This window comes from Ochlerotatus camptorhynchus, unplaced genomic scaffold, assembly GCF_037179485.1.
Source record: "Ochlerotatus camptorhynchus isolate MF236.1 unplaced genomic scaffold, CSIRO-AGI_Acam_v1.1 ptg000213l, whole genome shotgun sequence".
Classification (NCBI taxonomy): domain Eukaryota; kingdom Metazoa; phylum Arthropoda; class Insecta; order Diptera; family Culicidae; genus Ochlerotatus; species Ochlerotatus camptorhynchus.
The window spans coordinates 5,837,696-5,859,741 of record NW_027040703.1 but is presented as its reverse complement, the minus strand read 5'-3'; the positions used below and the strand labels follow the sequence as shown (position 1 = coordinate 5,859,741).

General features: G+C 38.9%; 2 protein-coding genes across 3 annotated transcripts in view; one reads left to right on the top strand and one right to left on the bottom strand.

Moving 5' to 3' along the window:
- Kah (Kahuli) overlaps positions 1 to 11,707 on the bottom strand; it is a 46,629-nt gene extending 34,922 nt beyond the window's left edge. The window contains exon 1 of the mRNA XM_065224670.1: positions 10,738 to 11,707. The gene's annotated coding sequence lies outside the window, so the exon portion shown is untranslated. The remainder of the gene's footprint in view (positions 1 to 10,737) is intronic.
- LOC135703426 (coiled-coil domain-containing protein 102A) overlaps positions 1 to 22,046 on the top strand; it is a 204,103-nt gene that overhangs the window by 160,295 nt on the left and 21,762 nt on the right. The window lies entirely within an intron of this gene.

The following is a 22,046-nucleotide window of genomic DNA, read 5'->3' as shown; positions in this document are numbered from 1 at the left end:
AGTTAGCAACTACCACAACTACTGGAACAGTGTTCCTATTAATGGAGGATGAGTTTTCTAAAATTGTATGCAATTTTCTTACAATCCCTTTTATTCTGCACCGCGAGTGAAGTGAGGTGACTCGCTGTCACTAGTGAGGTGACACAAGTCACCGCGAGTGAGGTGACTCTCCGTACAAATCAAATGGAGAGTCACCTCACTCGCGGTGACTTGTGTCACCTCACTAGTGACAGCGAGTCACCTCACCTCACTCGCGGCGCAGAATAAGGGGGAATGTAATATTTTACTATCAAAATAGAGGTTGAAAGCTATTGATTGGCGTATGACAATTGTGTGTACATTGTATATTAATTTTTTAATTTATAAATTGGCTTAGTACCCCCACTACTGGCTCACCCACCCTAAGCCACAACATGAAGCCTATTACAGCGCATTGTATTCATATTTACACTCATTGTTCTCAAAACAAAAGAAACGAATCCTAGCAAATCCCCTTTTTCTACGTTTATCCATAGGACGAAGAAAATCTAATGGCGTTTCAATGTGTTAGGACGGGATTACAACTCGTAAAACGAATTTAGAATCAAGAAGCAGTATTAGATTTTAAACAATATCTCAAAAATTTGTGATTTATCAAATCCAACGGTACGTATGGAAAGGTGAATAAATTTAGAAGTCATCTTTGACAGAAATATTCCACTTTTTGTTTAAACTCGTTCAGAAAAGGGCGGTTGAGCGCGGGTTGTGCTTAGTAGGACGGAAATTAGATCGAAAACCTTGTCCATTTAATTTATCCTCTGAATGGGATATGTATTTGCTCAATAAAACCTTATAAATACTCATCAGAAGATTATAAACTTCTTCTTGAAATTTGCCTGGAATTCTAATAGCAATCAAAATTTTATGCAATATATCTGCGGCTTGAAAAAACATATCGTGAAGGTTTTATAAGAAATTATTCATTCAGGAAAAACTTGCTCGTACGATACTATGATTATGTTTGTTGTAAGAATTTCAAAAGTTACCAACACATTTGAAAATTCGGAAAATTTGAATTGTTACTGAATTTTTGCATTTGAATACCGCTGTTGAGGAGCATGCTACTAGATCCCTTCGTAAATAATATTATGAAAGGGTTGAAATATACTTTTACGTGTTGGTTCAACTCTTTATTTGAAATTTTATAATTTTTTATTTGTTCCGGCCTTATTGTTTACGCGTTTGATTTGTAAAAAAGTCACAAATTATCTATTATTTATCAAACATATTTCACTGCTTCTTGATTCTAAATTAGTTCCAAATTCCTCACACGAGCTCCAATTTCATCCAAACACATTGGCATTATTCGTTCACGTTGAAATCATTGCAATATTTTATGTTCTTTGCTCAATACAACGAAAATTGGTGCTTATGCCGATGTACCGGAGCATCATCTGAGATCATATTGAAAGCTTAATTTGTCATTTTGATGCTGGACTTTGCTTGCTTATAGCTCTACCCCACACCTGAAATTTGATTAAGCTACCCGAGCAAAGTCCAGCATCAAAATAACAGCAAATTGTAATCCAATTTTGATATCAACATCAAACTGAAATCATAATTTGTTTTCGGTCTACGCGATTGAAACATTTTATAACAAATTTTGTTTTCACTTTGCTGTGCATTTGCTCTTCAAAATATGTTGTTGCTGTTTTGTTGTCATTGCCTTAGCAGAACATCTAATTGAATACTCGTTTTGTTATCAACAGGAAAAATGAACATCAAATTGAGTTTTCAGTTTGCTCTCACTGATAGCAGAATTAGTTTTCATTGTGATATCACAGGAAGATTTTTTGACCATCACACGCAAGGAGTAGCGCTTCAACCAATTGTAGATGAATTGTGTTCGTTTTGAATATCTTCGCTGTCACGTACGAGCGAAACGAACAAATGAGTTCAAAACACATCAACGAATACGCATTTGTTGATATTCACCAATGCTTGATTATCCAACCCAAAATCGTCAAAATCAGAAGCGATCCTCAAAAGCAAAATAATCAAATTTATTTTGGGCTAAATGATTATTTTGAATATTGTCGACCCCAGAGCCTAAAACTTTGATATTATCATCAATTCAACATGAGGTAATAATTATGCATCGATCTGTGTGTAAAAACCAACACAACACGTTTTACAGAGCATTATTTGTGTAAAATGAAAATAATCAATTTGCAATTGATCCTCAAAATCATCCCCACCAAGATGAAGACTAATATTAATAATTACAACAACACAGGCGATAATGAAGATACAGCCACGAATGAACAAAAACAAATGTTGACTTCGAGGCCGGCGCCGGTGGTGTAGTGGTAAGCGTGACTGCTTTCTCACCCCCAATGGGTCTGGGTTCAATCCCAGCCGAGATCGGTGGGATTTTTCTGAGGCATAACATTCTCTGGTCACGACCCATGTGTGTTGAATGGGTGCGAATAGGAACGCAGGTGTGGAAGCTGCCGTCCTGCACAATTCGATTGCCGCCAACAGGGTGCCTTCCATTCATTTTGGCGAAAAACATGTTTTATGAAATTATGGAATAATAAGATATTATGATATTATTTTGTATGTGTAAGTAACAAGAAAATATTGTAAACTTTATGTTTGACACACAACACATGCAAATTTAGCTTTAACAGAGTCACAATGAGCGATTTTCTGATCGCCTCTTCGCGAAGAGTGAAGAGCGAAGAGTGGGTGAGATAAATGACGAAATCGCTTATTGCGACGCTAATGTAGCAAAATTGGCAGGTATTATGCGTCAGACACAAACTTCACAATATTTTCTTGTTGCTTACACAAACAAAATATTATCATATAATCTTATTATTCCATAATTCCATAAAACATTTTCTTAGCCAAAATGAATGGAAGGCACCCTGGCCGCCAATGGATGGCAATCGATGCCCGTCGGCGATTGGCACTAGATTGCGGAACAGAGACCGACGTTAAATAAAGGAAAGAAGAAATGTTGACTTAGATACTCAGAGTTTGCCTTGATCAAGAGAATCTTTTTATGTCAACATTCAAATTCATACAGGTAGTTGGTCTATCTGTTAATGTTGTCTTCATTTTCAGCTAAATTGAGCGTAGAAGGAATAATTTTTATCAGCACTGATTTTAACCGTTAAAACGACCAAAATGACAGCAAACTGAGTAATCATTATCAACGTAGTAGTATTTATTACACAACAAAATTCTAACTTTCTGCAATCACGAGATGATAGGTCCATGTCTTTGAACGCTCAAGGTATTTCTTACCTTTTGCCGAAATTTGGTATGATAGGATCTGATGAAGCCGCATGGCACTCCTTTGAGAGAAAAACAAGGTTAATTGACGTTGAAAACCTGCTTGTTCGTGTTCGCTTAATGGGGTTACACGAGCGTATTTTCTTCAACAAGTTCACATTTACTCACGTCTTGTGGACTCCCACCCATTAGAATCTCCCCTTCGTTGAACATGGTAATAAGTTGTTTTGCGGGAACCAACTTCATCATCGAGCAACGTCGATGAGCTCTAAAGTGTATCAATTCCAATCGAGTCGGTGATGATTGATTCGGAGCGGCGAACGTGAAAAACAAACGCTATTATTGTTGACGGTCATCCGTGGCTTCGAGAAGAGAGCTCTTGAACATTGCCCTGATTTTCCCGATTGCGAGGAAGAGTGAGCACGTCGTCGTTGACCACCACAGGTGGTGGAGTGGCACGGTTGTTCATATTCGTTGGTCGTAAAAATATTACGCATCGGTTCGGAAAATATCGACACTTCGAGCCTTTCCCTCTCCATGGGGCGATCCAACTGGACCGCGATCACATGCTATTTATCCTGTTGGTGGTACCGATCAGGCAAGGACAGGCAGGGGGTTTTGTATTATGAATCTGTTATTTATACGTTTCCAGTGGTTTTCTCAATCGGGCGTGATTTTTAGTACATATTGGCTATTTTCGATCAACGATCCGATCCACTTACACTGATCGGTTCGAGTAAAAACAGATTCACATTTCTTGCCCGTTGCGGTCAACTACCCTAGCACCCGCCGCCACCGTGTTCGCTGTCCCGGATCGCCAGTCAAGTGATTATGAACTGCTCGGTCGGTTGATATACAAGGTAGCCGTACTCTCCGGTGGGAACCAAAATGCGTGGAGGAAGAAATGAATTTCCCTGAACACTTTGGATCCACTTGTTTATTGGCATCGGCATCGTGAACCCGGTCGACTTGGTGGCCAGTTAATAACCGCTGCCGGAGGGTGCGGAAAGTACTTAAGCCGCATTCCATGCGGGTAAGTTTCAATTCAGGCCATGTACAAACACACACACATCGACCGGAATACCGTTATTTGAGCCAACGACGGCGCTGCGCCGTGCGGTTCTTCTACCTTGACGGAGTTTGATTTTCCAATCTCAGGGATTGCTATTTTTAGATTTTCCTTGTAGGAAAGACAAGGGAGTAGTTTCATTACTAAGTAGTTTTGGATAGATGGGTGTACATATTTTCGGAGGTAAATCTTAGGTGATTTAATTAACGAGATCAGGACAAGGTACGTACGGGTAGAAGAAATTATCTCAGTCATACACAATATCGTTCCAATACCAAATCAAGCAATTACGGTACACCTTAAAACCAAAACAGTACAGTTAAGGCCTTTCTTTGGAATGCAAATACAGTCAACTTTCCACAACTCGATGTCCACTAACTCACTGTCGACTTATAGAATCATAGTAAACATTAATTTCAGGGCTACTACGATTTTGTATACAACTATAACTCGATGGTCCCTTCAATATCGAGTTGAAGAGAGTTCCGGTATAAGAAATTGATTTAAAAATGATATTTGGCATATTATTTTCTGGTATCATTTCTTGATAGTTTACCTCCTATGCCATGCAAATTCATATCAGTGCTGAAAAAATATCAAATAGGGTAGAGCGCTACTTCGTCGTAATCGCCCATTTCCGTTCTATCGATCAGAAAAGATCAATAATATCAATGATTTAACCGTGTACAAATCAATAATAGGTTTGTTCCGATGCGTTAGTTCATTAGCTACAATATAAATCCTGTTAGAGCGCATTGTACAAATATTTACGCTCATTGTTCTCAAAACAAAAGAAGCGCTCCTAGCGAATCCCCTTTTTCTACGTTTATCCGTAAGACGAAGAAAATCTAATGGTGTTTCAATGCGTTAGGACGGAATTGAAACTCGTAGAACGAATTTAGAGTCAAGTGTTAGATTTTAGACAATATCTCAACAATTTGTGACTTTTAATCAAATCCAACGGTACGTATGGAAAGGTGAATAAATTTGCAAGTCATCTTTGACAGAAATATTCCATTTTTTGTTTAAACTCGTTCAAAAAAGAGAGGTAAAGCGCGGGTTGTGCTTGGTAGGACGGAAATTAGATCAAAAACCCTAATCTAATTTGACCAATGAACAAGATCACGCTTGATTTTTGTAGACAAAAATCAACAAGCGAAGAACTACGGTTGATATTGCAAGCTTTGATATCGTAGCTCAGAATGTCAAGCTAGGAAAACTCACCAGCTGCAAATCTCACCAAACTGTGGTGAGATTGAGTTTCATGGTTTTTGCTTTACACCCGAACGCAACCGAAACTTCCATAACGGCTGGCAGCGGTCTCTTCGAATGTATGCTATCGGTGAAGAGAAAAAAGAGATAGCATTATTATACCTATTCTTTCTAAGAAAACGAGGTGCAACGGAATTATTTTTGTGTCGAATCAACTCTCATCTTATTTTTTGCATGCTGTGAATAGTTTCGCAACATCAAAGGAGCTTGTATTTTCTCCAATGTCACGCGTGATATTACGAGAGTATGAGAGCGGAAAAATCTCAGTTTGATAATTGATTATTTTTTCGTTGTTTATTAATTTGTTTGATAAGGTTCAACCGAATAAACTTTACAGAACCGAGGATTCTTGTTCACTATACAATACATCTTAAAACTATAGTCACAGGGAACAGCACAATAAACTCTTTGTCTTCCGCTATCCAATATGCCTCTTCGATTAGAAAGGGAGTCGCTTCCAGTAATTTCATTGTATGGCAGTATAGCCAACAGGGGGCAGAAAGCTTCCATTGCAGCAATGAGCGCAAAACGTGGTCAGCACTCACACACTCATCACGAAACGGTTGTTTTCCAAAGTCGACGACGTGTCGACCGAAAGAACTGCTGATGAAGAACAATGAGGAGGACCACACAATGGTTGCTGCCGAGAATGGCCTGCTTCTGTTGACAGCCGAGTGAACACTGATAATTGATTATGACATCACTGGTTTGCAGACTTGCAGACACCTAGTGAGCCAAATTTGAACTATTCTATTTACCTTCACAGAGTTTTACTCTACTGAAGTGCTTTGCCGAATACGGGATTTCATACCAATCAATATTTCTTCTCACCTCGAGTAAATCATTTAAAAACTTAACTAGGAGAAATGGCTCTAAGTTGGCCTATGGATCTAAAGATTACGCCCATCGATAAAAATCTCCGGTTCTTTATTTTTCTTAGAACAATGCGTCACCTAGACAACACAAATGGATATTGCTAGTGAAAAATTGGCAAAAATGCATTCTATCATTGTATGTACCGTGCCGATTCAAATTTCGGACACTTAAACTCGAATTTCGGACACTTTTAAAAGTTGATTATCTCGGTCGAATATGATCCACATGTCTTGTAAATTTTAATTTTTTTTGACTAGTGCCCTCCACGATCATCTAACATTATTACTTTGTTTCTAACTGGATGTAATATTTAATTAAAAATGAAAGTGTCCGAAATTTGAATCGTCCGAAATTTGAATCGGAACGGTACACATGTATGTTTCGTTTTCGCCGATCTTAGCAAACTTGACGTTTGTTTGCTGATATTCAACAAAATATTTTCCGAGACTCAACAACCAAAGGTCAATTCTGCTGAGGGCAAAGATTGCAGAGATTCGGCAAATAAAATTAAGTGTGTATGGGCCCAATATAAGGTACACCTAGGCCGAAATTGGGGACATTAACCCTATGTGACATTTGAAAGCTCTCACGGGATTGTCATTGGCGTAGCTCAGAAAAATTCCTGGGGGGTGGGGTCTGTCTAAATTCATTTTTTTAATTAGGCAATTAGCGAACATCTTTGATGTGTAAGTAAAATTAGTAATTGTAGTAACAATGGTGTCGGTTAAATAATTTTCATTTAAATTGACCATCACGACCAAGCCTCTAGTTCCCTTGAAAACTTTACCGGCAGGGTGACCAGTAAATCGAGAAATCCGGAAAACGCCAGGAATTTGAAATCACATGGAAAAAATCCAGCAAAAGGCCGTTAATTTTGATCACAAATCGGGTAAAAATGTACTTCGTCTTCACTTCGGAAGAATAATATTCTGTACCTTGCACAAATGTCAAGATCCTTGAACTGGAGTAGATTTTCAGAATAAGTCTCTTTGAAGAACCATAGTTCCAGAGAACGTTGAGGAGTTCTTAGCATGCATTCTAGGGATGACAATAAAGTATTTCAGCGAAAAATTCCAAAGGAGTTTAGGGAAGAACTTTTAGAAAATTTTGGTTACAATTTCAAGTCAATTGTGTCAGTTCAAAGTAGTTAATTTAGGTAGATCTGGAGGAAATTCTATGTTTATTGTGAAGCGATTGTAGGTTCATTTCTAATCAATATTCTAAATAAGTTCTGAGAAGAATTTGTAGAGAGTTCTGATGAGATTTCCATGGCAATTTTGAGGATATTGAATTCTGAGTAGTGTTTCCATTTTCCGACATTTTTAACTACCTGCCAATTGGGAAACAGCGGGTGGCTCTTCCCGGAAATTCCAGGCAATCGGGAAATAATTATATCCAGTAACCAGATAGGTTAATCAAAATGTTCATGTTTTAATTTCTGTTGAACGATACATGAAGGCGCAATACGCTATGCTCTGTTATGCTAACGATTCATGAAGGGTTCTGGCTTTTCCTTAAATTGTCTTCCTTTCTTTGTAAATAGTTTTTCGTGGGATTTTCCGGAATTTTTCCCGAAATCTTTTTGTCAGATATTTGTTCAGATGTTCTGCTGTTTTTTTCCCAGGAAAGTATATCCGACATAATTCCAAAACTTATCTCGCTATTTTGTTAAAACATCTTCCGAAATTTCCGACCGATTTTTCCTGGAAGATTCTCCCGATTTCTTCCCAAAGTTTCTCCCGACATCTCCCAGAATTATTTTTTGCATCGCGTGGAAGTATCTGTCTTCTGGATTTTTTCTGGAAGTGTCTTTTGGCTTCTCCAAGATATTCTATTTTTACAAGCTACCACTTTTTGATACTTTTTCCGACATTATCCAGAAGCTTTCTCTGATCTATAACAGCTTCTTTTAATAAGTTTTTTTTCGAATACTCTCCCATTTATTTTTCGAATTCACGTGGAAGCTTATCCAAACTTCCTCTAAAATATTTTTAAAATAAAACTGAAGGTTCTGTAACTGACAACTTCCGGAAGTTTCTTTCCACATCCATCAGAAAATTTTTGCGACTTCACCTGGAACTGTCCTCAAAATTCCTTATGAAATCCATCTGGCTTTCGCTGGAAGTGATTTCCAGCTTTCTCCAGACGTTTTTCGCTCAGAAATTTGTTCCGACTTCTTTCGAAAGTTTCTTTTGATTCCCCACGGAAGTTTCTCCCAACATCCTAAAGAAGAATTTTTGCCCTCCGCTGAAATTATTTTCTGTCAAGATCCGATAAACACGGATTTTGGAAACTAAGACATGTTTCTCGGCAACAACTGAACCGAATTGGACGCATCAAACGCTAAATGAAAGGTTTCAGGGCCCAATAGAAAGCTTTTAAATATTTTTGGAATCGGTCAACTGGTTCCGGAGATATGGACGAAAATAGGTCCGAAAAATATGGATTTTGGGAACTAAGTCGTGTTTCTCGGCAACTACTAAACCAAATTGTACCCAAAAAAACCTCAAAAAGAAAGGTTTCATGGTCTTATTTTTAGACTCAGTCCACTTATTCCGAAGATATGGACGAAACAAGAACCGAAAAACATGGATTTTGGGAACTTAGTCGTGTTTCTCGGCAACCAGCTACCCGAATTGGATGCAACAACCGTTAAATGAAAGGTTTCATATTCTCATAGAATGCTTTTGAATATTTTTGGAATCGGTCAACTGATTCCGGATATGTGGACAGAACAAGATACGAAAACACGGATGTTGGGCACTACGTCGTGTTTTTCGGCAACCAGTTAACCCAATTGAACGCAACAACCAAATTAATGCTAAATGCTAAATGAAAGGTTTCAGAGTCCAATAGAACTCTTCAAATATTTTTGGAATCGGTCAACTCATCCCGGAGATATGGACGAAACAAGATCCGAAAAACATGGATTTTGGAAACTATGTCGAACCAGTCAACCGAATTGGACGCAACAACCACCAAATGAAAGGTTTCAAGATCCTATAGTTCTGAATCTTTCTGGTTATGCCAGCTGGTTCCAGAGATATGACCGGAACATGTTCCGATTTGTATGGGCCATGAGGCTAAATCCGACCTGGAACGAATAAAACCCATCATGTGACACATCAAATGTCGTGAGAATTAAAAAAATTCAATGGTAGTCATTTAATGTGCCCAAGACCACACTGGTACCCCCGGGAAAGTGGCTTGTTTTTGACTAGGGTTAAAACCCATCATGCGATACCTCAAATGACATGGCAATTAAAAAAAACAGTTAAATGGTAGTAATTTGATGTGCTGAGGACCACACTGACTGGCCACACTCGGACAGGTTCCGAGTACCTGAGGAGAAGTGGCCATTTTCTGATTAGGGTCAAAACCCATCATGCGATACCTCAAATCACATGAGAATTTAAAAACCAGTTCAATAATAGTCATTCGAAGTACCCAGGGCCACGCTGGTCAAATCTGGCCATGTCCCGGGGGTCAAAACCTATCATGCGATTACTCAAATCACCTCATATCATATGAGCACTTTTGTCGGAATTTCTATTAGCAAGAAGGATCAGATCGCACCATAGGCGAATTAATTCAGGTTTTAAAATAAATTTCAAAATCTTGTTTTATTTCATGAAATTAAAAAAGCTTCCCAAGGAACTTTAATACAAACATATTCGGCATTGTCGTTAGTCAACATTTACTAACACCCAAATCAACATTGTCGTCGATTGAGAAAGATCGTGCTACGGTTTTTTATGGTTTACATATGTACGTGAAGCATTTATGCCTGGTAAAAAAATAAATCTCCACAAACATCAACATTGAGATACACGTACATTCCGTAAATTCTCTACTTAATCTTCGAACAACTTCAAGTTGTTGCCGATCACCAACCATTTTCCATTTTTCCCAGACACCATTATTAATCATTTCCCAATGCATGGTTCAATTTTCCCGCTTAAGTCATCCGTGTATAAATATAAAAGATCCCAACGAGCGCAAGATCAAGACCGAAAATCATCATCCTCGATCTTGAAAATTCGGCCTTATGCGTTACATCGAGAAGAAAGACACCCAGTTGCCGGGTGTTGCATCAGTTTGCCAATGTATCTATTTAACCAAATTACTAATCTTCTACTTTCTCGACGACCCGTCGCTCCCCATGAGTCATCCCGGCGGGATGACACACTCGCCCCGTTCGAAATTGATTTAATTTCCATCAAATTTGGGAAACTCACCTGTGCAATACACTGCTCCTTTCAGCGATGTACAATTAGTATTCCGTAAGTTGTTGTAACAACAGCAGCAGCAGCAGCAGCAGCAGCAACGTAGGGAGAGGTCGGCGGAACAACGCGACAACAAATTGCCGGCTTTTCTTTCCTGTCGTAAAACTGTCACTCCCTCACTCCAAACCAGTTCTCGAAAAACACCGCGGCGCGCCCGGCGCGAATATAGTACATAAATTTTTCACTTTTACTTTTTACCTCCCGCTACGCCAACATCCACTACACTTGGCGAGGACTTTTCGGCTCGCAGCGTGCGCGCGTCCAACTGTCCAAACAAGCATGTGAAAATTATGATGACAACATTTCACCGAAAAATCACTCTTCTCACGTTTCTTTTCCGTGTTTCGGGAGGGAAAGGGCGACTGAGGATATGGGACGTTAGGTCACTGCCCCTCGTCCGCCTGTCCGTCCGGTCGTTCGTCCACGCTGACTGCAAATAGGTGGTTGATTAGATAACTGTTTGATCGTTCCGCGGGAAATTCCACCAAATTCCCGACGCTGGCTGTCGCCCTTGTTGTCCAACTGGCTGTAAATCACAGCGAAACGCACGTTGAAATGATTTACTGTTTGTTGTCCTTTTGAAATGTCCACAATCCACAACTCTTCCTTCTGTACAACTGCCTAACAAAGAATCTCGCGTGATCCAAACACAATCACTTTTGCTTGTTTATAACTCAAACAACGACGCAAACTGAAAATCTAGATCAAGTTCTGCAATATTTTCCGCTCAATCACGTCCGGAATCGCGACCGTCGAAGATCCACCACACAATCGGGCAGATCTTTGTTCGCGCAAATCGTGAAAAACCTGGCAACTTGAGGCGAACGTCGTGGTTGCTTACTGGTGGCGGTCCTAGCACCGACTGATGATCGTGACGAGGATGAATTTTCCTCCTCCTCACGAGCCAGGAGGGAAAAGTCGCGTTCAAACCGCCAATGATCACCGTCGTGACGCAGAAGCAGCAGCAGCACACCAAGCCGCACTATACACGATCGTTGCTACTGTTTGTATTGCGCTGGATGCGGCCTGTTGGCGGCGTCCTCCCGCGGTTGTTGTAGCAGACGACATGGTCACCAACACATCATCATCATCATTCGGTGTAGTTTAATTTAAAGCGCATTGTTTGGATTTGTTTTTCCTCTTTCTAAACGACCGTGGAGGAACTACTATAATACTCATTTGCATGTGTTGTGTGCTGATGTAGCATGTACGCACGCACATGATCGCGAGAGGATGAAAGACGTTCAAGTTGGATCTTGGTGGCTCCTGCCGCGAAGTTGAGTTTTTGTGACGCCGCGAGTTGTTCCAGAGCCGACAGTAGGTAGGTATGTACGTTGTTGGAATTGGGTGAGATCTCGCGAGATCACATGCTCCATTGAACGTTGGTCACCAGTGATGCACATTGGGAGTCAATGTGAGATTAATTGGACATATTTCATGTCGTGTGAAACAAAGATTTGTGACCAAGCCTGTCATGGTGGTTACTCATTGCTACTCCATGAGTAACCAGCCCCGAAAACTTAGGGGGCCTACAAATGGCAATCTCTGCTCCGTAACGTGGGTAGATCACCTTTTCGTGGTACGTTACGGGATGTAAGATCTACCACCGATTCCTAGTCCTAACTACTTCAAACTAGGGGAACAGGTTTTTTCAGTAATCCAAGGAACACATCTTAGTCCTTGTTACTTTTTATGCCTTGTTGATAGTGACAAGACTCGGCTTTGCCCACCGAGGATGATCTTGAAACAAGGAAAAAATGAGTTAGTCTTCATCTATGTGGATACGGATACGTCTATTAACGTCTCTTTAAACTGTTCCCCTACAAGAAGAGAATTTAGTTCATTCGAGACGGGTTCATCTATGTGATTCCTAATCTTCTATTTGTTGTTCCTTAGTTTGAAGTGGTTAAGACTAGTGTTCTGATGCATGGTCATTATCGGTGTCATTCTTTAATTTTGTTGCTGAGGAATCCAATTTTGACTGACAAAGGGGCGCGCCTTTGGAGGGTCTTTCAACATTTCGAAGGTTATAAATAGGGGAACCTTTCAATTAGAGTCGGATCCTTGCGACAAATGCAAGAATGACTACTGTAAAAAAAAATCGAATACTTTATCATTTCTCAATAGTGATGGAGTAATATAACATGCACTGAACTTAAGACACGGGATAGACTACAATAGAGTTCTCTACCATCGTTAGTATTAGTGAGAAGTTTCACTAATACATGCATTTTACTGGTTGAAAATAAAAAACAAACCGCTGTCAAGTCGAACACTTTGACAGCTGATTTTGTGGTTGAAAATAATAAACAAATCGATTTTACACGGCTACGCTCGCTAGGTTGTATGAGTGAGATCCTGCTTCGGGAAGTCAATAGATCAAATTACTGGTCGCAGCGGTGTTAGGTCCCGAACAGAGGAAAAAAGAGGAATGGCAATCTATTTACATGCGCTGCTCAAAGCTGCGCACGAAAATGCTTATGGGAATTTCCGGACGCCATATATGCGCTTATATAAACAAAATTGCATTGCAAAAAAAACATGAGAAATATTCTGTCTTAATCCAGATTCAAGCTGTGTCCTTAAATGTGAAATGCAAAAAGTACAAAATCAGAAAACAAAACGCGTGAATCAGATATAAAATTAGTTGTACACAGTTTGATTTTATTCTGGTTGCCTCATGAATTCTCATACGCTCCTGCATGACATACAGGACATCCTCAAATGCTTTACCTTCGGATCCAAATTTTCAACAGGCACTCTTGTAAGTGAAGCAAACGTTTGAAAAAAAATGGTGGGGTTATGCACAAGACACGACCGCATGGTTGACGTAGACTATGTTGAGCTGTTTAGTGAACGTCTCATGCATTTTTCATGATATTGACGAATGCACGGATGGATTTGAGTTCACTCACTCGACAAAAAGTGACACAACAGCGGGGCCCTGTTTACTAAAAATTAACTCATATGTGTTCATTTTTAGTAAACAGGGCCCCGCTGTTGTGTCACTTTTTGTCGAGTGAGTGATTTCAAATCCATCCGTGCACTCGTCAATTGATGTAAAATACAGCATTTCGGTCCTATGTACATATTTTAGATTTCATCCTATAGTTTATGTAGGGGAAATGGCTCTTATCCCGAGCAAAGTCCAGCATCAAAATGACAGCAAATTGAAATCATGTTTTGATATCAACATCAAACTGAAATCATAATTTGATTTCAGTTTAGGCAATTGACAAATTTGATACCAAATTTTGATTTCATTTTGCTGTGCATTTGCTCTTCAAAAATATGTTGTTGCGGGTTTGTTTTCCCGAGCAAAGTCTGAGATCAAATTGAAATCTAAATTTGATGTTGTGATTTCGCTGATAATGATTGCTCAGGTTGCTGTCGTTTTGGTCGTTTTAACGGTTAAAATATCAAAATTGAGAGCAAAGCAATCTTCCAATCACATTGAAAACTATTTCTGCTATCAGTGAGAGCAAACTGAAAACTCAATTTGATATCAATTTTTCCTGTTGTTAACAAAACAAGTATTTAATTTGATGTTATGCTAAGGCAATGAAAACACCCATAACAACATATTGTTAAAGAGTAAATGTACAGCAAAATGAAAACAAAATTTGATATCAAATTTATCAATGTGTAAACTGAAATCAAATTATGATTTCAGTTTGATGTTGATATCAAAACTTGATTTCAATTTGTTGTCATTTTGATGCTGGACTTCGTTCGGGTTTATTGCCTTAGCATAACATCAAATTGAATACTTGTTTTGTTTTCAACAGGAAAAAATGATATCAAATTTAGTTTTCAGTTTGCTCTCACTGATAGCAGAAATAGTTTTCAATGTGATGTCATAGGAAGATTTTTTTGCTCTAAATTTTGATATTTTAACCGTTAAAACGACCAAAACGACAGCAACCTGAGTAATCATTATCAGCGAAATCACAACATCAAATTTAGATTTCAATTTGATCTCAGACTTTGCTCGGGATGTTGGCCTCATGGTGAAATATAGAATGGTGTAACGAGATGTCAAAAAACATGATCACCCATATTGAAAAAAACAACTGCCAATCATGACAGGGCATCAGATTGTTTACAAACAAATTAATTAAGGATTGATTTAGTCAATCATGGTTAAAATAATACGTTGATTTGATAGTGCTTTATTCGTCAATGAAATGAATGTTGTGCAAGTTTATAATTGTTAAAAAAAAAAGAAAACATGTGTGAAAACACAATGAAGCTACATTTTTTTAACTAGAAAATATTTTCAATTTCAGGAGAAATATGTTTCTCATGGAACCAATATCCGGCTTCGTACATAAAACGAAGGAATTTGCAGATTAAATTACTATTTGGTGAAAATTTGAACGGATGAGACTTGAAATTATAAAGATGCAAATACTAAAAAAATATCAAAAATGTATGCAAAGAATGCACAGTGATAAATGGCTTGTTTTTGTTTTGTTTTCTGTGTTTAATTAAATGGATTTAATATATTCTTGTTCAAGGCCTAAAATATAGTGAAGCTGCGAAATAAAATACCACAAAATTAACCACAAATTATGTGTCAGAATTAAATGCAATGAGAGTCGATGCTATCAGTACCAGCTGAAGATTATGTAGCGATGTAATGAAAATGATGGTAGCCTTATTTTATCCCGAGTTTTATTCTGTATTTTATAATGTATATATTTACAAGTTTTATGATTTACGGAGAGCACAACTTTTTGTATTTCTTAGCGAGATGGCTTTTACTTTTGATCCGGTTTTGCTGCGATGGCGTCTTGTTGACCAAATCTGAAGACTTTTTTCGTTTTCTTTTTGATGTTGAAGGCCCCTGATCCTAAGATACTAATGTTTCATCAACTAGTTTCAATAAGCCTTGTTCAACTAAATTTCCGTATCGCATACGCACGATAGTACAGATTTTGACGTACTTTTTCACTACTGTCCTGTCGAAGTTCGGGTATTGTTGTAGAATCCGATTCACTACCGTTTCAATTACACTTTTTTTAAATCAAAGATTTTTTCCATCACTTTACCAATCGATTGAAATTCCGGGGATGGAACTGTTAGTCCACCATATGAAAGATGAGCTATAAACGGGGGGAGAGGTAGCTCATCGATTCTTCCGGTTCGCCTCCTAGCATCGTGCTATAAGGTACCAGGCGATAACCAGGGTAGTTGATCGATAGCTCGATGACGTCATTTCGTTGACGTCTGCAATGGGAAATTCTCATAGCAGGCGTTGACGATGGGACGTTGTCGAGTTGTTGAATAGCAACTATCGTGGTAACTCACCGATTACCTGTCGATCTGCCAAATTTGGAAAGACGTCTGCATTGAATTGTCTCATATAATAATATTCCGCCCACTATATCACAAGAAACTGCGACTACATGAGTGGAATGGAGATAAGTTAAGCATTGGGTACAGGACCAAGTCTCCCCTGGGTGGTGCTAAAAGATGAGCACAAAAGAATCATCAAGTTGCCATAAGGCACGGAATGAGACTATTGCATGGCTGGGTAGTCAAAGTCTTCTATTCGTTAGTCATTTCAGGTGGATTAGAACAGGTTTAGGTGGGCGTTGGCCAGATTTGGATTTTTCAGATGTAATCCTGGATAGGACCCTGTCATTGAACGTCGCGTGAAAGTGGAACTTAATGAAGGCCTAAGTACTTTTTCGTAGTTTTTAGTTTTCAGATTTGAAAGATCGTCGGTTACAGTGGCCTGCTTACTGAGCAGAAAAACGCGGTCCTTGGTCCTTACATATCAAAGAGATTTAGAGCCTTAGAGCAACCGTTTTTGCTTACTGAGCAGAACATCATGAGTCTAATCTCAGGCCCATCCACATTCAAGATTCGTCAATTGTTTTATTTGTTAATATGACTACATGGTAATAACAGCAACTCGGAGATTAAAAAGGTGCTCGTCTGTCTAGTGGCAAACGTTTTTGCTTACTGAGCAGAAGACCGTGGGCTTAGTCCCAAGCTCCTTCGCGTTATATGATCGTTAGGACATCAATTCAGCTTATCGTTTACCAAAACGAACCCTACTGCAAACCCAACCCTCTTATCCAACATCCCAGTGATTCCTCGTGGAAGTGCAGAGGTGTTCTCGGCTTCCATCAAAGCGAGTGTCATGTCAACACAATCCTTCCTTTCTTGACCTGTGTTCGGGCGCGGCCGGCGCTGGTATTGCCTAATTTAAGATCACCAGTTTTTACACATTGAGGATGATTGCTAGTCCCAAGCATCGTCTATTGGTTCTCTGTGTAATTACAGCTGATCTGGCAGTAACAGAGTAGCAACCGTGGGCGGTCAATCAAACTCAAGCTCAAGCTCAAGCTCATATGAAAGATGAGCTATAAACGATGGCATGTGTGCGGGATTCAAATATTTTTTTACGTTTGCAGTCTTATCGCCAAGGTCTGGGTGTGAGTTTTGCAGTTTAAAAGCAATCCACCCTAGAACGTAAATGAAACCGTCCTTCTCCTGGCAGCTATCGATGATGTCAGAAGAAACCGAAATCCACGACAACGATTCCGCGAGCTGGTGACCATTATCGACGACGCTTGCAACACCCGGGACTGCGATTCTACTTTCGTACAAAGAGCTGTACATTAACATCATCTACAGGCTTTTCGAGAAAATTTGGAGCAATATCAGCCTTGTGGAAAAGTTGGGCGGTGAGAAATTCATCACGTTTTTCGCAATGCACGTCCTGGTCTACGGTGTTGGTGTTGCGCTGGGTAATTCCTGGATTTTTGCCAAGAATAATCAAGCGAAGTCGATACAGCACTTGAAGTGGTAAAGGCCTATCATCTAAACCGCCATTTGATCTTATTTGCGAAAAAAGGTTTTCGAGCAGGTCTTGGTTCAGCTGCAAATAAATTAATAATATTTATTCAAGTATACCTTTGTTATTAAATGTGTTTACCTTAAATGTTGGGATAAACTCAATTGTATATTTTCTTTGCATGTCTTCGTACAAACCTTTTAATGGTATAATAGACATTATAATAGATTTCTGAAAAACTGCTAAAGATTTGCAAACAATTCCTCCTTTCCTTATTCCTCGAGAGTCAGACATCAGGCTTAACATATTTTCGAGAGCTGTAATCTGATGATCAGCTGCTCTAAATGATTGGCAATTTGGCAAACGCCTAACATGAATTAAATACATCGAACCAATCATTAACTATTGTGATAAAATCTGCAACATGATTTGCTTCCTCTGCCTCATTTGTGTTCTGAAATCGTTCTCTTAAAGCAAGTTGTGTGCGAAAGAAGTTTTGCAGCTTTTGACACATTCTTCTTCTCTGCCGATGACAATTCCAAATGTCCACTATTAAGGGCAAAAATCGGCGTTAGTTCACAATTGGCTCGCTCATCAATGAGCATACGAAGAAGTCTTGTATTCAATGTCCGATTTTTCCAAATGATTCCTTCGCCCACATACCAATTTCTTATTAATTTAAGATTATGTGGCGCGTCTCCAAAAACGAATTTTTTTCTTTGGTGATTAAATTATGTTCTATCAATTGTAATTCCCATTGTTTTACGAAGACACACGTTGTCAGGTCCGTTATCAGAAGTAAATCCAACGACGTTGTAGCGAATGTTATGAAGATCTTTGATTACATTAGTCAAAATATCTTGCGTCATCACTTGGTCAAACGCTATAAAGATTACCTGCTTCCACTTAGAGAAAAGACCTCGGACCATAACAACTTGAGCATGAACATGCGGACCCACAATTTCATCTGCTCTTAGATCGAATTCCATTATTTTCCGCACACTCATTTCATCGAACGAAATTATGCAAGCAAAATCCCTCGGTAGCATTGTCTGTCTTACAATATCCATAGCCCTTAACACATCTAGCAATATACCATTCTTCAAATCCATTCGTCTAGCATAATCTTGAAGCGTAGAAATTCCCGGCAGAGGAATATGCAGCTCGTTTTTCGAATACAGATTGAACAACGTTTGCTTTGAAACCGTATAGCAAAAGCTTTTGATATTTCCTCAGTAGTCCAGCTTCCGTCCAAGAATAACATCAATTTGATTAGCAGATAGCACTCCTTTTAGGGCCAGTCTTATATGTTCAACAATTTGCGCACGATCAATATGTTCCACCTCACAAATTTGTGCCTGCTTTTCCATATCATAGAGTCGTTTCCGTAATGCTTTCCCTTCAGCAGCATATTGGCTAGCTAGATCAGTATTCGCTACTTTCAAAGTCGTGATATGTTGTTGTAGATGAAGTTTTGTCAGGACTAGTTGATTCGTCAACTTTTCTATGAGACTTTGTTTGTGATCTAGCAGATCAGAATTCAGATTTCAGATCAGATTTCAGAATTCGATTTTCTTCTGTGAGATCCACAACTTGCTGTTCCAAGTTGTTAACTATGCGTTGAGCAGATTCTAGGTCAGTTTGCCGCGCAATCTTATAATATTTCTTTCATCATAATTGTTTTTCATAAATTCATCTTAATTTCTTGTCGAATTCCTCAAAAAGCGCAAACTAGTGATTCAGAAACATTACGAATCTTCGAACTTCATTCGGCCGAATACAAAATTACCCACAAACCTCGAGCTATCCTTTCCGTATAAATTTCTATAGATTGTAGCTCATTAATCGTCTGAGCAGTAGAATTAGCATTTATTAATGAATCACCCGGTAGTGCTGAAAACAATACCGATTAAAATCCGTTCATAACACAATTGGGTGAGATTACCATTTGCTTTTAGTGTTCGACGCATGTTAGCACCTATTAATTCATGTCGCATTTGGTAGCGATCATCATAACTGTTTTCGTCAAAATGACTCGAGCATATTCCTTGATTTTTCTGTGGAATCCAACCTTCTTCTCGTCTGCAGAAGCTTACCCAATGCTTCAATCGCTCTGTACTCCTCGAAAAGTTGTGATATACAACGTCAGGGTTACGAGAAACCTTGTTGTCACAGCTTAATACCAACAATCAATACGAAACTAACGATTTTAAATTGGTTCACTACTTGACTAGCCTATTGGTCCCAAGCAAACGATTAACGTACCCCATTCTAGTTGAAATTCTAGTACTACGCAATGTTTGTTTTGATTCGCTATGAAAGTTTGACAGATAAAATGAGGGGTTAGTGGATTTTCCTATGTTTCAAGGGGTGAATCGATTAGCTTGGGACCGGAGAGAGTACCAGAGCTAAGCCAAAAAGTTGAGCACGTTATTTCGGAACCTTCTAGTCTTAGAGTTACCTCTATGTTAATACTGCATCTGGAAATATAATTTAGAAGCATTTAAATTGTATTAAAGAAAATCCTGTCCAAAATGCTACATACCTTGATATCAATACTAAGTGTGATTTGCAATTTCCATGTATTGAAAAAGTAAAATTCCACGATTTTCCCAACTAACGGCTATACTTCAATGTTTTACTGGTACGTATCAATCAAGAGGGATTCAGGATGCAGTCAAAGAAAAAGTTACTTGCTGTCAAATAGTGACATTTCTTCTCCCCCTCTCCACCGCAAAGAATGCTCTCCCCATTTCCCACCTATGTTCTAACCAACCCGTTACACCAGTCACCATGGTTGGCCTATGGATCTAAGATTGAGCCCATCGCTAAAAATCTGCTTTTAATCAATTTTATCTAGATGAACGCGTCATTGGAACGGTACTAATGGATATTGTTGGTCGCTATTGAAAATTTAGTCGGTTTATGAATTTATGTATGGGCCCAAATGAGGGGCATTTAGGCCGACATTACATTGATTTCCCCTATCTGTTTATTTTTTTCTTGCTTTATTTGTTTGCGAGTGCAGGCCAATCAAAAGGGTGCTCATTATGCCCCTTCCTTTCCTATCTTTAGAATACTGGGATTTTTCTCAAATCAAACGTTGTGTTTCCAATAATAGGTGCTTAGCACAACATTAATTGAACATCAATTATTGTTTAAGTTATTGAATTTCAAAATCAGAGCAGAAGCTCGTATACAGGTTATCCACCTGTTAAATGTTTTGATAGTAAACATTATATCCTTCGCGAACTTCCGGGAATTACGTATGTATTTTGCAGCCATATCAATAATCGCTTATTTTAATTCCAAGCAGTATTTGTAGAACACGGAACGGTGCCCAAATCACGATTTTTTTGGAAGCTGTCTTAGCTGATGTGCAACGAAAATCCCAAGATGATCACGTTGGTGTGAATCCAGCACATAACATATATGTGGAACTTCATGCAAAAAGCTGACTCAAATCTGACCCCTTTTTTGTTTTGCCTCAGTGCACGGTTAGAAAAAAGTACCCAAAATTAAGTTATTTTCACTCATCTCGGCACTTTAGTGCAGGAACCCAAAAGTAGGTAAAGCGGGTCAAAGTAATTTTCCTTTACTTATGTGCAGTTCGTAGGAAGTTTCCACTGGCTTAACCAAAAGTAAGTTAGTTGTACCCAACAGTAGGTAAATATGATTATACTCAACGTTGGGTTCCCACACTTTACTACCCCTGTTGGGTGGTTTTGCTCCTCCGTTTTTGACAACATTAGAGGGAGAAAAGGAGACAAACTAGTCAAAAGCTGAGTACTGCGGAGTAAATCGATTTCGTTTTGCAAGCCAATGGAAAACTGCTTGAAAATTTATTCAAGTTTAAAATTGTTTTGTTCTTTCTGAGTTGATTCCCGCCAAAAGCTTTGAGCCTGGAGTGCTCGAGCCCCCATGACTCTATCAAAGTTTGTTTAGAAACATGTTTCGCCAAAGTATGTTTTACTGCAATTGAAAACTCAGCTGAGTCATAAAAACTATGCTGATTTTTATACTTTCATCATTGAGCCTGTTGGTTTTTGTCTTTGAGCTTACAATTAAGAATGTGTTATGAAGAAGTATGAATCATTTTTATAAGATTGCAATGCTTGACGAGAGGTAAGAACAGTAACTGAGTTTGTTGCTTCTGAATGTTTGGCTCCCGTTTGACAGCTCTGACTGGCTCCCAAGCGACAAGCACATTGAGTGAGTCCGCAGTACACAGGTCAAAAGTAGGTAAAAGTGAACTTTCCGTTGGGTACTTTTTTCTTACCGTGTAGTATAACTGGCATAGTTGGACATCGATCTGTCAAAATAAAATTTTCGTGATATCGACACTGAGCATTCATAAGGACCAATGTCGAAAACATAAATAAAGGCTTCTTTCGTAAATGTCTTGTACGCAGTGATGCAAAATATCATGACACTCGTCTTCGCATCAACC